Genomic DNA, 14820 nt, shown 5'->3' with positions numbered 1-14820 from the left:
TTTATAAAGACGCTGGCTCGTTTGCCGTTGGTGGGGAGGCTTGCCTGCCTCAGTGATACAGATAGCCGTACCGTAGGTGCAACCACAACGGAGGGGTATCTGTTGAGAGGCCAGACAAACGTGTGGTTCCTGAAGAGGGGCAGCAGCCTTTTCAGTAGTTGCAAGGGCAACAGTCTGGATGATTGACTGATCTGGCCTTGCAACACTAACCAAAACGGCCTTGCTGTGGTGGTACTGAGAACGGTTGAAAGCGAGGGGAAACTACAGCCGTAATTTTTCCCGAGGGCATGCAGCTTTACTGTATGGTTAAATGATCATGGCGTCCTCTTGAGTAAAATATTCCGGTGGTAAAATAATCCCCCATTCGGATCTCCAGGCGGGGTTTACTCAGGAGGACGTTGTTATCAGGAGAAAGAAAACTGGCGTTCTACGGATCGGAGCGTGGAATGTCAGATCCCTTAATTGGGCAGGTAGGTTAGAAAATTTCAAAAGGGAAATGGATAGGATAAACTTAGATATAGTGGGAATTAGTGAAGTTCTGTGGCAGGAGCAACAAGACTTCTGGTCTGGTGAATACAGGGTTATAAATACAAAATCAATTAGGGGTAATGCACGAGTAGGTTTAATAATGAATAAAAAATAGGAATGCGGATAAGCTACTACAAACAGCATAGTGAACGCATTATTGTGGCCAAGATAGACACAAAGCCCATGCCTACTACAGTAGTACAAGTTTATATGCCAACTACCTCTGCAGATGACGAAGAAATTGAAGAAATGTATGATGAGGTAAAAGAAATTATTCTGGTAGTGAAGGGAGACGAAAATTTAATAGTCATGGGTGACTGTAACTCGATAGTAGGAAAAGGGAGAGAAGGAAACGTAGTAGGTGAATACGGAATGGGAGGAAGGAATGAAAGAGGAAGCCGCCTGATAGAATTTTGCACCGAGCATAATTTAATCATAGTTAACACTTGGTTCAAGAATCATAAAAGGAGGTTGTATAGATGGAAGAAGCCTGGAGATACTGGAAGGTCTCAGATAGATTATATAACGGTAAGACAGATTTAGGAACCAGGTTTTAATTTGTAAGACATTTCCAGGGGCAGATGTGGACTCTGCCACAATCTATTAGTTATGAACTGTAGATTAAAACTGAAGAAACTGCAAAAATGTGGGAATTTGAGGAGATGGGACCTGGATAAACTGAAAAAACCAGAGGTTGTACAGAGTTTCAGGGAGAGCATAAGAGAACAATTGACAGGAATGGAGGAAAGAAATACAGTAGAAGAAGAATGGGTAGCTTTGAGAGATGAAATAGTGAAGGTAGCAGAGGATCAAGTAGGTAAAAAGACGAGGGCTAGTAAAAACCCTTGGGTAACAGAAGAGACATTGAGTTTAATTGATGAAAGGAGAAAATATAAAATGCAGTAAATGAAGCAGGCAAAATGGAATACAAACGTCTCAAAAATAAGATCGACAGGAAGTGCAAAATGGCTAAGCAGGGATGGCTAGAGGACAAATGTAAGGCTTATCTCACCAGGGGTAAGATAGATACTGCCTACAGGAAAATTAAAGAGTCCTTTGGAGAAAAGAGAACCACTTGCATGAATATCAAGAGTTCAGATGAAAACCCAGTTCTAAGCAAAGAAGGGAAAGCAGAAAGGTGGAAGGAGTATATAGAGGGTCTGTACAAGGGCGATGTTCTTGGGGACGATATTATAGAAATGGAAGAGAATGTAGGTGAAAATGAAATAGGTGATACGATACTGCGTGAAGACTTTGACAGAGCACTGAAGACCTAAGTCAAAGAAGGCCCCGGGAGTAGATAACATTCCATTAGAACTGCTGACAGCCTTGGGAGAGCCAGGCTCAACTACACTCTACCATCTGGTGAGCAAAATGTATGAGACAGGCGAAATACCCTCAGACTTCAAGAAGAATGTAATAATTCCAATCCCAACGAAAGCAGGTGTTGACAGATGTGAAAATTACCGAACTATCAGTTTAATAAGCCATGGCTGCAAAATAGTAACACGAATTCTTTACAGACGAATGCAAAAACTGGTAGAAGCCAACCTCGGGGAAGATCAATTTGGATTCCGTATGAATGTTGGAACACGTGAGGCAATACTGACCCTACGACTTATCTTAGAAAACAGTTTAAGAAAAGGCAAACCTACGTTTCTAGCATTTGTAGACTTAGAGAAAGCTTTTGACAATGTTGCCTGGAATACTCTCTTTCAGATTCTGAAGGTGGCAGGGGTAAATTACAGGGAGCGAAAGACTATTTACAATTTGTACAGAAGCGAGATGGCAGTTATAAAAGTCGAGGGATATGAAAGGGAAGTAGTGGTTGGGAAGGGAGTGAGACAGGGTTGTAGCCTCTCCCCCATGTTATTCAATCTGTATATTGAATGGAATTAAAATCCATGGAGAAGAAATAAAAACTTTGAGATTCGCCGATGATATTGTAATTCTATCAGAGACAGCAAAGAACCTGGAGGAGCAGCTGAACGGAATGGACGGTGTCTTGAAATGGGGATATAAGATGAACATCGACAAAAGCAAAACGAGGATAATGGACTGTAGTCGAATTAAATCGGGCGATGCTGCGGGAATTAGATTAGGAAATGAGACGCTTAAAGTAGTAAATAAGTTTTTCTGTTAGGGGAGCAAAATAACTAATGATGGTGGAAGTAGAGAGGATATGAAATGTAGCCTGGCAATGGCAAGGAAAGCGTTTCTGAAGAAGAGAAATTTGTTAACATCGAGTATAGATTGAAATGTCAGGAAGTCGTTTCTGAAAGTATTTGTATGGAGTGTAGCCATGTAAGAAAGTGAAAGATGGACGATAAATAGTTTAGACAAGAAGAGAATAGAAGCTTTCGAAATGTGGCGGTACAGAAGAATGCTGAAGATTAGATGGGTAGATCACATAACTAATGAGGAGGTATTGAATAGAATTGGAGAGAAGTGAATTTTGTGGCGCAACTTGGCTAGAAGAAGGGATCGGTTGGCAGGGTATATTCTGAGGCATCAAGGCATCACCAGTTTAGTATTGGAGGGCAGCGTGGAGGGTAAAAATCGTAGAGGGAGACCAAGAGATGAATACACTAAGCATATTCAGAAGGACGTAGGTTGCACTAAGTACTGGGAGATGAAAAAGCTTGCACAGGATAGAGTAGCATGGAGAGCTGCATCAAACCAGTCTCTGGACTGAAGACCACAATAACAACAATAAAACTTTTTTTTTTTAAATGAGAAATCTTGTTTTATCTATTAGTATTCACGTATGGGCCCAATAGTACCACGCGGGGTACAATCATCCAATGTCGCTATTGATTGTTGGCCTAAGGCTGTCGTACTGAACCGACAGCTCGTACATTAACCGCAATTATAACTATCTTCAAGTACCGAATTGATAAAATTGTGATTGACATGTGAATGTAAGTCTTCGTTTTCTCACGTCACCATGTACGTCTGGGTATTCTTCCTTTTACTTATTACCTCTCAGCTTATAAGTATCTCCATCTGTAATTTTGGGGCCTAATATGTTCCTAACAATATTTCTTTCTATTGTAACAAATAAGCCCTCGGTCACAAATATTAAGTCAAAATTGACCTGGTTTCGACGCTACTATGAGCGTCGTCTTCAGAATTAAACTAACTGTACTAAAACATTAGGTATATAGTACATTAATAAAATTAAAGTTTGTACTGACTCGAAAAGATGCAGTACTTACAAGTCACATATTAAAAAAGATCTAAGCCGGAAAGGCGACGTCATGATCTCTTGTGAGATGGCGAGCCGCTAAGGGCTGCAACCCTTGTTCACAGTACTTAATATTTGTGATCGAGGGCTTATTTGTTACAATATAATTCTGGCACGGTCAGTGAACCTTAGCAGCTATGTTCAAATATTTCTTTCCTTCTGTCTTTTGAATTTATGTAATGTCCCTCTTTCTATTTAAATTACATTCTATTTAAATTACATGAAGACATTCAAGTTTGATTACAGTGCTGTAACGCCTAAGTTTACTGAATTTAGTAAGTGATTTTTTATTATAAATTTGTGTGTTAATCTTAATGCAGCTGTCATTTTTTGACGACGATCGTTTGCAGCTTTTTACATGCCGTTTTCTTGTATGATTTCCCGGCAGTATTGAAACTGAGTGTGATTACTTCAACTTTAAATCGTAACTAATAACACAGAAATCATAAGACTGAGAAAAAATATCGAAAAAAATCCCCGTTCTTACTAGTTTTATGGCGAAGCACTCATTCACTTCCTGCGGAACACAGATTGTGAAGCGCTGTTCCAGAGAGAAAGCGCGCTCCACTTGGAAAATTCCAGAACGCAGCGGCAAATAAAAAGTACAATATCGCTACGTCACAGCATGAGAGATCAGTACTCCTTACAGGTGCGAGAAAAGAGAATTGTAGGCTTGAGATGTGGTGTTAGAGAAGCATGCTGAAAATTAGGTGGGCTGATGAAATAGGTAATGAAGAGGTTGTCACAGCAGAATAGTAGAGAAAGGGAAAATGCGGGAAACACTCACAAGAAGCGAGGACAGGATGATGGAACACGGATGAAGACTTCAGGGAACAACTCCCATGATTCTAGAGGAAGCCGTGCAGGGTAAAAACTGCAGGGGGAGACAGAGATTGGAACAGAACCGGGAAATAATCTAGAGCGTTAGGGGAAAGTGCTACGCTGCGTTGAATTACGACCTCGCAGCAGAGGAATTCGCGGCGCGGTTGCATCGAAGCAGTCGGAAGGCTGGCGAGAGAAGCTGGAGGTTAGAGAGGCTGCTGAGGTGGGAGAACTGTGGGCTTGCGGGTCCTCCAACCCCGCAGAGGGCGCACCGCAGGGGGATCTGCACTGCACGGGCAGAGGTCTGTGCGGAGGTGGGCGGGTTGTAAGAGAGGAGCCACTGTGCTGGTCGCAGCATATCTGGGAGGGAGGGGGAGAGAGAGAGAGAGAGAGAGAGAGAGAGAGAGAGAGAGAGAGAGAGAGAGAGAGAGAGGGGGGGGGGTGGGGGGGCGTGCTGTTGTTATTGCCAGATCTGGGCCGCGCTGGCCGCTCGCTCGCTCGCTCGCTCGCTCTCCACACGGGTCAACAGCGGCTCACCGCCTGAGATGGACAACACCGCTCCTGTCTACTCCGCAGTTGGTCAGACTCGAGTGCCCGGCAGGGGGGCTCATACAGCCGCCTCCAGACTCTTCCTCTGCCATCAATACTTTTTTGTGTAGCTTGGCCTGCAGCACGAAGGACGTGTAATACGACATCCTGAACTGAATCTTCCAAGGTAGCTGCTAACCGTTTTATTACACAGGCTGAAAAATATTGTAATCGACGAACTCTGCTGTCGTCGTCGAGTGACTGTAGGAACATATGTACGGACAAGACGACTTAGACAACATTTCTAGTTAGTGTGATGTATGGCATCTAGCTCTCAAAGTACAAAATTGTAAAGTAATGCAGGTGAGTGGGAAAAACAAAGCTGCTTGGCCCAGTCTTGTGGATTAAATGTGTGGGCTTTAAAGTTGCAAAGCAATTAAATGGAATGAGCACGGAAGGACTGCGGCAGGGAAGGCGAACGGCAGACTTCTGCTCGTTGCGGGAATTCTCAGGAAGTGTAGTTCATCCGTAAAGGAGATCGTATACAGGACAGTAGTGCACCCATTCTTGAGTACTGCTCACCTGTTTGGGACTTGCACCACGTCAGACTGAAATAGGACATCGAAGCAATCCAGAGACGAGCTGCTACATTTGTTACCGGTAGGTGGAACAAAACGCAGGTGTTACAGAGATGCTTCGGAAACTCGAATGGGAATCCCTGGAAGGAAGACGACGTTCTTTTCGAGGAGCAGAGAACCGGCATATGAAGTTGACTGCAGAATGATTCTACTGCGTGTAAGGACTGCGAAGATGTACGAGAAATTAGGGCTCGTGCTAAGGCATACAGTCAGACGTTTTTCCCTACCTCTATTTGCGAGTGGAACAGGAGAGGAAATGAATGGTCGTGGTACAGGGTACCCTCCGCCACGCACCGTACAGTGCCTAGCAGAGAACTTACCCAGATGTAGAGGTTACAAGGCACACAGAAATAGATATTTGTCTCCAACGTCATATTTTCGTGCGAGCGTTTTCTAAACCGGCGTAGGGAGTTTTCTCTGGATGAAAAGTAACTAAAGTAACAAACTCTCGGAGGTTCCATGGGCAGTGAAAACATTTTTTTCTAACGGGCTTTCCTGCGAGGACAAAATATAAGACAAGCAAATATTTGTTCTTTATTACCAAGACACAATAACATTAGCGCAACACAGTTACTTAAATTGGAGGTTCAAAAATGTCTTCATCGACTTATAAACTGAGCTGACACCGGCCAAAGACTGCGGCAATGTCCTTAATTCCCAATGCAGCTGCCGTTATAGGGGCAACCAGCTCCTCTTCTGATTCAGCAGGGCACAGGGAAGAGTCCAGAGGGATCTTACCTGCGTGGTCCATACTCGCAATAGAATCGTTCTGCAGTCAACTTGAATTGCCGATTCTTCTAAGGAGCCCATTACTAAATTATAAACGGTGACATAAGAAGTAGAATGGCTCGTATTATCAGCAGATTAAATGAAGAGGCGGTAGTGTCGCATCTCAGTAGGGATCCCGTAACATTTAGCTCTGGAGACCAGCGTGTAGACGGAAATGGCTCATGTTTAGAAGAATGGTTGACCATGCTCCTGACATATGTGCTCAGGAGAACAATTAATGGTGGCAGAGAGCGTCCATAGTATACACTCGTTGTAAAGAGACTCCTAAGGAAACAGGGACTACTGCATGACGCCGGCTGGTGGTAATTATTAAACTGCAGCCACTGACAAAGGTCCAGTGTGGGCTATAATTATCGTATGGTATCGAAGCTTTGTATAAACGCTAATGCGTTAGTATGGAACCGATTTACGCTGCAAGAAATTAGTTCCAATTTTGCCCACTGGTTGCAAATCTGGCGCTGTGAATGCAAGAGAGACGTGTGGCAATGTCTCCATATATAAAGTGTTAGGAACGGGACGTGGATAGAAAAGACATAATGTTGATTTTTGTTATTAACTGTCCCTTACCCAACTTGTTCAGTACAAGGACCAGAGATATCGACGATGTGCTGCATCCGTTCAGCGTGATCAGCAGCTGCTGGCAGCATGTCCGGTGGAATCTGAGCAACGTGTTGCAGTTTACTGGCCTCCAGATCAGGCAGAGGCCGAACGTGTTCCTGGGAAACGCGTTCTCTTAGGTAACCCCAGAGCCAAGAGTCATGTCGATTCAGATGACGTGATCTTGCAGGCAACGCATCTGGGAAACCTGTGGAGGTAACACGTTCGTGGAAGCTGCTCGCCCAGTAACCAGATAGGTCTGCTTAATGCGACACGCGGTGTGGCCCCATCTCGCACGGAAACAGTGCAGTGGTCTCCATACACCTGCCTGAGCCGTGGCGCCATTATATTAGTAGACTGTTCCGTCTGGCGCCACTAGCTCAAGGGTAGTATCGATCGTCCCTCTTGCGGCCCCATTGCCAATATCTATGGGTAAATGTTTGTATCTTTGGGTTGTGCCTTAGAGGGTCTTTGCCTGTCGACATACGAGGGTTGTTTTTTTAATTAATGGCCGTTTTTTATTTTTAAAAAAGATACAAATACTTTTGTAAAAAAACTTTTATTTTCTGATTCTACACACTTTTACCTATTTTTCTACATAGTTGCCTTGTTTATTTAAGCACTTGTCATACCGTACAACTAAGTTTTTAATTCCCTCTTCAAAGAATTCGGCCGCCTGCTCCGATAGCCAAGAGTTCACGGCCGCTTTCACTTCATCGTCGTCATTGAAGCGCTGCCCGCCAAGATGGTGTTTCAGGTACCGGAAAAGGTGAAAATCGCTAGGAGCAAGGTCGGGGCTGTATGGTGCACGGTCCAAAACTTCCCAGCCAAAAGAATCAATCAAATCCCGAGTCTTCTGAGAGGTGTGAGTCCTAGCGTTATCGTGCAGGAGCGAAACTCCTTTTGTCAGCATGCCGCGCCTTTTGTTTTGAATTGCTCTGCGGAGCTTCTTTAGAGTTGCACAGTAGGCATCTGAGTTGATTGTCGTTCCTCGTGGCATAAAGTCCACTAGCAAAACACCGCGCCGGTCCCAGAACACAGTTGCCATAATCTTGCGCTTTGACAGCGTCTGTTTGGCTTTGACCTCGACGGGTGAGGTTGTGTGTCGCCATTCCTTCGATTGTCGCTTGCTTTCGGGAGTGACATGGGATACCCATGTTTCATCTCCAGTGACAATTTGACTCAACATGTCATCCCCTTCTTCCTCGTAACGATTCAAAAAGTCAAATGAAGTGGCAAATCTCTTCCCTTTGTGGTCCTCTGTGAGGAGTCTGGGTACCCACCGAGAACACAGTTTCTTAAAGTCTAGGTTTTCAGACACAATTTTGTACAAAACCGATCTTGAAACTTGTGGAAATTCCAAAGAAAGAGTGGAAATTGTGAATCTTCTGTCCTCACGAATCTTTGTTTCGACTGCAGCCACCAAATCATCAGTGAACACAGAGGGCCGGCCTGAGCGTTCTTCGTCATGGACGTTTTGACGGCCATTTTTAAACTCTCTAACCGAATGACACACATTACCTTCACTGATTGCATTCGAGCCATGAACTTCTGTTAACTGACGACGAATTTCTGCAGCCGATAGGCTTCTCGCGGTCAAAACAGGTATCACTGACCGTATCTCACACGCGGCGAGCGATTCGACAATCGTAAACATTATAAAGTAGCACAGCGATGCGTACACGTCAGCTGCAGAGCTGCAACTTGCATCAGTGTGAACGGGAAGGATGCCGGCAAGTGGCGCGGTGGCTTGTTGCGGCGTCCGCGCGAACTACGGGACTATACGCGCGAACGGCCCTTACTTAAAAAACAACCCTCGTACATACGGGGTTCGCTGGCCCGAGCGGAGGCTTGAAGTTTGCGGATTGGCGGCAGCGTTGCGACTAGAGATGGGGGATCCGCTCTTGAACTAATTCATAGAGTTGAATCTTTCAAAGGAGTGAACAATCAGTGATTCAGAAAAAAAGAACGGTAGCTCCAAACGTTTCCCACGGCAGAGAGAGAGAGAGAGAGAGAGAGAGAGAGAGAGAGAGACGGAGCATATCAGCAGCACCTCTGCTGATCAGAGCACAGTGCACGCCACACAACACAGCCAGCGCCAGCCTCTGCCCTGCTTCTACCTTGGCTGCCTGCATTGTGCAGTGCCCCATTGGATTTTGTGTTTCACATATGCCGTGCCGTCTCTGTGCGTCGTCTGCCAGGTGCAGTGTCTGGCGCAGCTTAACTTCGCATCGCACTCTGTCGGCGATCGTTTCAGTCGCACGTCCTGCCCTCTGGGCAGTTGATGCGAGCAACAGGACAGAGAGCCACCTAGCGGATAACATAGGAACTACTTGCAACAACCTGCTCGCAAGGGAACGGACGATTTGTCTCGGAGCGGGTGAGTTCACCGCTCCCCCCACCCTCGGAACTCGCCCGCTCAAAGCTCACCCCACCGTCTCGACTCTAGCCAGAGCGTTGAGCAAAGCGACTCAGATGTCACTCTGGTCTCTGCGGTCTCAGCTCACGCAGTAATACAGCTTGCGGCTCGACCTGCTCGACTCAGCGCCTCTGCATCGGAGTTCGTCCCTACTGGATATTGTTCTTCGTAGTAATACCGCTATGTATATTACATTATTATGTTATGTATACATCAATTGTTTTTATTTTATTTTTATTTGTTTAAACTGATTAGATTAGGTTCCTGATGACTCCTCCTACTATAGGATTTTTATTATGGACACTAGAATTTACGCTTTAATTACGAGCGAACCGATAAACGTATCGCAAAATGTGATACACCAATATTTTCCTTGTTTTATTCTGCGTAAGGCTATATGCAGCACTTTCGTTTTACAGTCAAATTTATATTTTTTTTCTTATTCTGGTACGGATTTTGCGATTTTAGGCGTCTTCAGAAGGAAACGTTCACTTTAAAAATATATGGCTTGCGATGTATTTGTATGAGGTTAATGAAATTTTAATACATTACAGCCAAATATATTGTTAATGTAAATCTCAAGTTACAACATTTTCCGATCACCCAAAAAACCACGATAGTGCAAAATAAATCAATAATCAAAAACTTTGTCATATCGTGGAAATTTCAATAAACAATACAAAATTCTTACTCATTATCTGTGTTACTTCAAAATAGGATCAAATAAGATCAAAATACAGGTATAGTACTGGAATAAACCAAGTTTAAAGGGCAATGTGCCTTCCATTTATTTTCTATTGTAAATGAGTGGTGAGTCATGAAAAAGAGCTAATTCATTTCAGGGAGTGAACAGTTCTGATCCAATCTCTGAAAAGAACAGTTATGCCCATCTCTAGTCGCGACAAGAGGTGGTCACAAGGTCTGAGCGGCCGAAACCGCGAGCTGCGCAAGGAGGGCCTGCCCAGAGCGAAGGTGCCGGAGCACTTCAGCGGGGTCAGCATCGGCTACAAACAGCGGGCCGCAGTCACGTCGGCTGGCTGGCGATCGCTCGCCGCCTGGCTGCCCTCGTGGCTGCCTGGCTTTCATCGGCTCCACTCACTCAGTAACCGCTGCGACGCACCGCGGATCCGTGGAACTGCTTGCTGATAAAGGGGAGTAGCATTCTCTGATCCTCGTGGTAATTGGTGTCATTATCTACCTGCACTCCTAATTATTTTCCGGTTTGTACCCGACCGTCAGAGTTTTACTCGGTCGGCCCTTTGGTCGTAAATATTGACCGTAGTATTGTACTAAGACACTGGTTGTCGTTTAAAAATTTGTCCCGCTATTATATTGCCTTTCCTTTCTGTTTTATACCCGACAATAAATGTTCAAATGTGTGTGAAATCCTATGGGACTTAACTGCTAAGGTCATCAGTCCCTAAGCGTACACACACCTTAACCTAAATTATCCTATGGACAAACACACACACCCATGCCCGAGGGAAGACTCGAACCTCCGCCGGGACCAGCCGCAGAATCCGTGACTGCAGCGCCTCAGACCGCTCGGCTAATCCGGCGCGGCTTATACCCGACCATTAATGTTCTAATGAATCAGCTCCTGGTCGTAAATACAGTCGGAATAATTGCACTAAGCACAGGCTGCCGTTAAACCGACAGGGGTCTTGTGGTTAGATTTAGATGTCGAGCGGTTCAATTCCTTGATTGTAATTGCATTAGTTATAATCTGAACAACCTGTTGTACTAAGCTCTGCGCGTATTTTTAACTGGATCTTGTGGTTCCGCCGAGTTAGTTCTATTGTAATAAGTATTCATACGTAATGTTTTAAAACTGTCCTTCAGAGCGGTCTTCATAACTGACAATCAGTCTAACTTTTGAAAAATTAACAGCCAGCGGTGACCAGGGCTTTAGTCAGAGTAAGATTGTCAAAAGGGACGGGTCCGGATCCAGTCGCACCTCGGTTGCTGATTGAAATTAAGAGGTTGCTTGCTTTGAAGTAAGCCTTATCATTAGGAATCAATTATTACAATCTGTTTAACCTTTAAGGACAGGTTGGCCGGCCGCTGTGGCCGAGCGGTTCTAGCCGCTTCAGTCTGGAACCGCGCTGCTGCTGCTACGGTCGCAGGTTTGAATCCTGCCTCGGGCATGGATGTGCGTGTTGTCCTTAGGTTAGTTAGGTTTAAGTAGTTCTGCGTCTGGGGGACTGATGACCTGAGATGTTAAGTCCCTTAGTACTTAGAGCCATTTGAACCATTTTTAAGCAGAGGCGCGCATCTTAACTCCGAACCTTCCGACATACAGTTTCCACCAGTTACGTCACCTGTTCTCACTAATTGAATCACTCTTGTCATGAATGATACTTGTATAGTTTTCGCGTGTTGCAGAAGGGCGTTTAATATGACAGCCTGTGTCCACTGCGGCAGTAAACACCGCTGCTTCACCCGACAACGGCCGGGCTGCTGGTCCGCTCGTCTTGTAATTATTGTCATGTTGTTCTTGTTCTGATTTCTCAAAATGGTTCAAATGGCTCTGAGCACTATGGGACTTAACAGCTATGGTCATCAGTCCCCTAGAACTTAGAACTACTTAAACCTAACTAACCTAAGGGCATCACACAACACCCAGTCATCACGAGGCAGAGAAAATCCCTGACCCCGCCGGGAATCGAACCCGGGAACCCGGGCGCGGGAAGCGAGAACGCTACCGCACGACCACGAGCTGCGGACTCTGATTTCTCTTGCAAAAGCTTATTCATTTCACAAATTTGTTAATTTTGTAAAAAATTATGATTATATATTGTTAAATAAGCAGGTTTTGTGAAAGAAAGTTATAATCGTAGGTCCTACCTTCCACGTTTTCCTTATTTCCACCTCTCAGTGCGCTTTTCCACAGCAGGAATCAGGTGGTGCTCGAGGTGGTCTCGATAACGTGCAGACCTCACGGTACACCTGAAGGTACTCTAGATGTATTCTTTCCAGAAAAGAACGGACCGAGGATAAGGGTGTTTGTGGATCCACACCACAGAGTCACATACTGTGAGTGCAATGGCTCTTGGTGGAAACACGCGGGTCAGTGGCACCCCACATTTGGCAGCTGTGTGTGTTCACTGTACTCTGTAGTGTAAAACGTACCACGTCACTCAATAGGATATTCCCCCCACCCCACATGTCATCAACTTCTATCGCTGCGAGAAACCGAGGATCAAATTCAGAACGTTGCTGCGGATCACGAGGTTTTAGTTACTGCACTGTCTGGATCTTGTACCGGTACCAGTGTAAAATAGACCGGACGACTTCCCGTACTGTTGATCACGGCATGGACAATTCTCGTAACACTGGGCGGGCACTGCCATTACAGGGTGGTCAGCTACAGCAGCAGTAGTCTGGCCAACAACTTCCTCCAGGGTAGGACGCCTCCCTCTTCCAGGTGCAACGCGAAGCTCACCCATGTTTTTCAAATTTCTTTATCATCTTCCTTAGGCCTTTTAACGACATCGGGCCTCTCCCCACATCTTTCACTCGGCGATACTCTCTCAGTGCTGCCGTTCACATAAAACACTTTCGGTAACTGCGCACGGTCTCCCTTCTAGATAGCCATAGTGCTCACTAACGTTATGGCTTGTCAAATGACGGCGTGGATGCCATACCGTCAAACAGTGTTAAGCGCCAGATTTGCACCTGGCGGCTACAGCCGCAACTAATTTTTTTCCGGCCTAAATAGGTTCCGCATTAACGCGTTAGTATATCTGCCAAGTTTTACTGCCATGCGATAATTACAGCCCACACTGCAACTCAGTAAGTGGCTGCACTGTAATTGTAACCACCTGATAGGCAAAGCAAAGCATAACACTAGAGACAGAGAGAAGCTGAAGGGAACGAGTTTGGCTGTCAACGGGGCAATGCGTGAAGCTTTCAGCGACCGCCGTAGCAGAATATCATCGAAGCATCTCTGAAAAAGTCCGAAGTAGTTCGGGTCCTACGTAATGCTGTAAGAGGTGCCAAAGTTAGTGTCCCACTATCACGTCTAAGAAAGAAATTGAAACTGAGGGCAGCAAACAAAAGCAGAAGTGCTGAACTGCATTTTCAAATGTTCCTTTGCAAACGAAAATCCAAAGCTATTGTCCCAATTTAATTATTGCACCGCTGCATAGATGTGTGATACAGATAATAGTGTCAGTCGTGTTGAGAAACAGCTGAAATCGCTAAAATTGAACAAATCTCCAAGGTCCGATGGAATCCCTGTCAGCTACTATGCTGAATATGCGGCCGAGGTAGCCTCGGCTAACTACAATGTATCGTAAAAACCTTAAAGAAGTCCATTAGATCGAGAAAAGCTCGGGTCACGCCTGTCTACTAGAAGCGGAACAGAAGTGTTCCCCGAAACTACCGTCCAACCTCCGTGGCATCGATTTATCGTAGAACCTTAGAACCTATTCTGAACTAAAAAATAACGAGGTATCTTGAACTGAATGACCTCCTATATGCCGAAACCAGCACAGATTTCGAAAACATCGATCATGGTAAACCCATCTCGCACTTTTATCACGTGATTTAGTGAAAGCCATGAATCAAGGTAGTGAGGTAGTGCAGCATTCCTCGATTTCCGAAAAACATTTGACGCACTACCACAGCTACGCTTATTGCCAAAAACCCGACGGTATGGAGTTCAAAATGGTTCAAATTGCTCTAAGCACTATGGCACTTAACATCTTAGGTCATTAGTCCCCTAGACTAAGAACTAGTTAAACCTAACTAACCTAAGGACATCACACACATCCATGCCCGAGGCAGGATTCGAACGTGCTACCGTAGCAGGAGCGCGGTTCCGGACTGAAGCACCTAGAACCGCTCGGCCACTGCGGCCGGTCCGTATGGCGTATCAACTGAAATTTGTAACAGGATTCCGGATTATTGTGGTAGGGAGAAGACAACTAGGTATCTTGAATGGAGAGTCATCTTGAGATGCAGAGCAAACTTCGGCCTTCCTCCCAGGGAAGAGTGTTGCGACCCTTGCTGTTCATGTTCTACATTAACGATCTAGAAGAGAATAATATCTTCAGAGTTTTCACAGGTGAAGAAATTATCTATGATGGGGTCCTGTCTGAAATTAAAGCTGGACAAATAGTTCTCGATAATATTTGAAAGTGGTGCAAAGGTTTGCAACTTGGTTTGAAATGCACAGAAATGTAAAACTGTGCTCTTCACAAACCGAAAAAATGTCGTGTCGTATGATTATAATATCAATGAGTCGC

The sequence above is a fragment of the Schistocerca cancellata genome, chromosome 12, assembly GCF_023864275.1.
Source record: "Schistocerca cancellata isolate TAMUIC-IGC-003103 chromosome 12, iqSchCanc2.1, whole genome shotgun sequence".
In the NCBI taxonomy this organism is placed as follows: Eukaryota; Metazoa; Arthropoda; class Insecta; order Orthoptera; family Acrididae; genus Schistocerca; species Schistocerca cancellata.
This window is presented reverse-complemented; position numbering follows the sequence as displayed.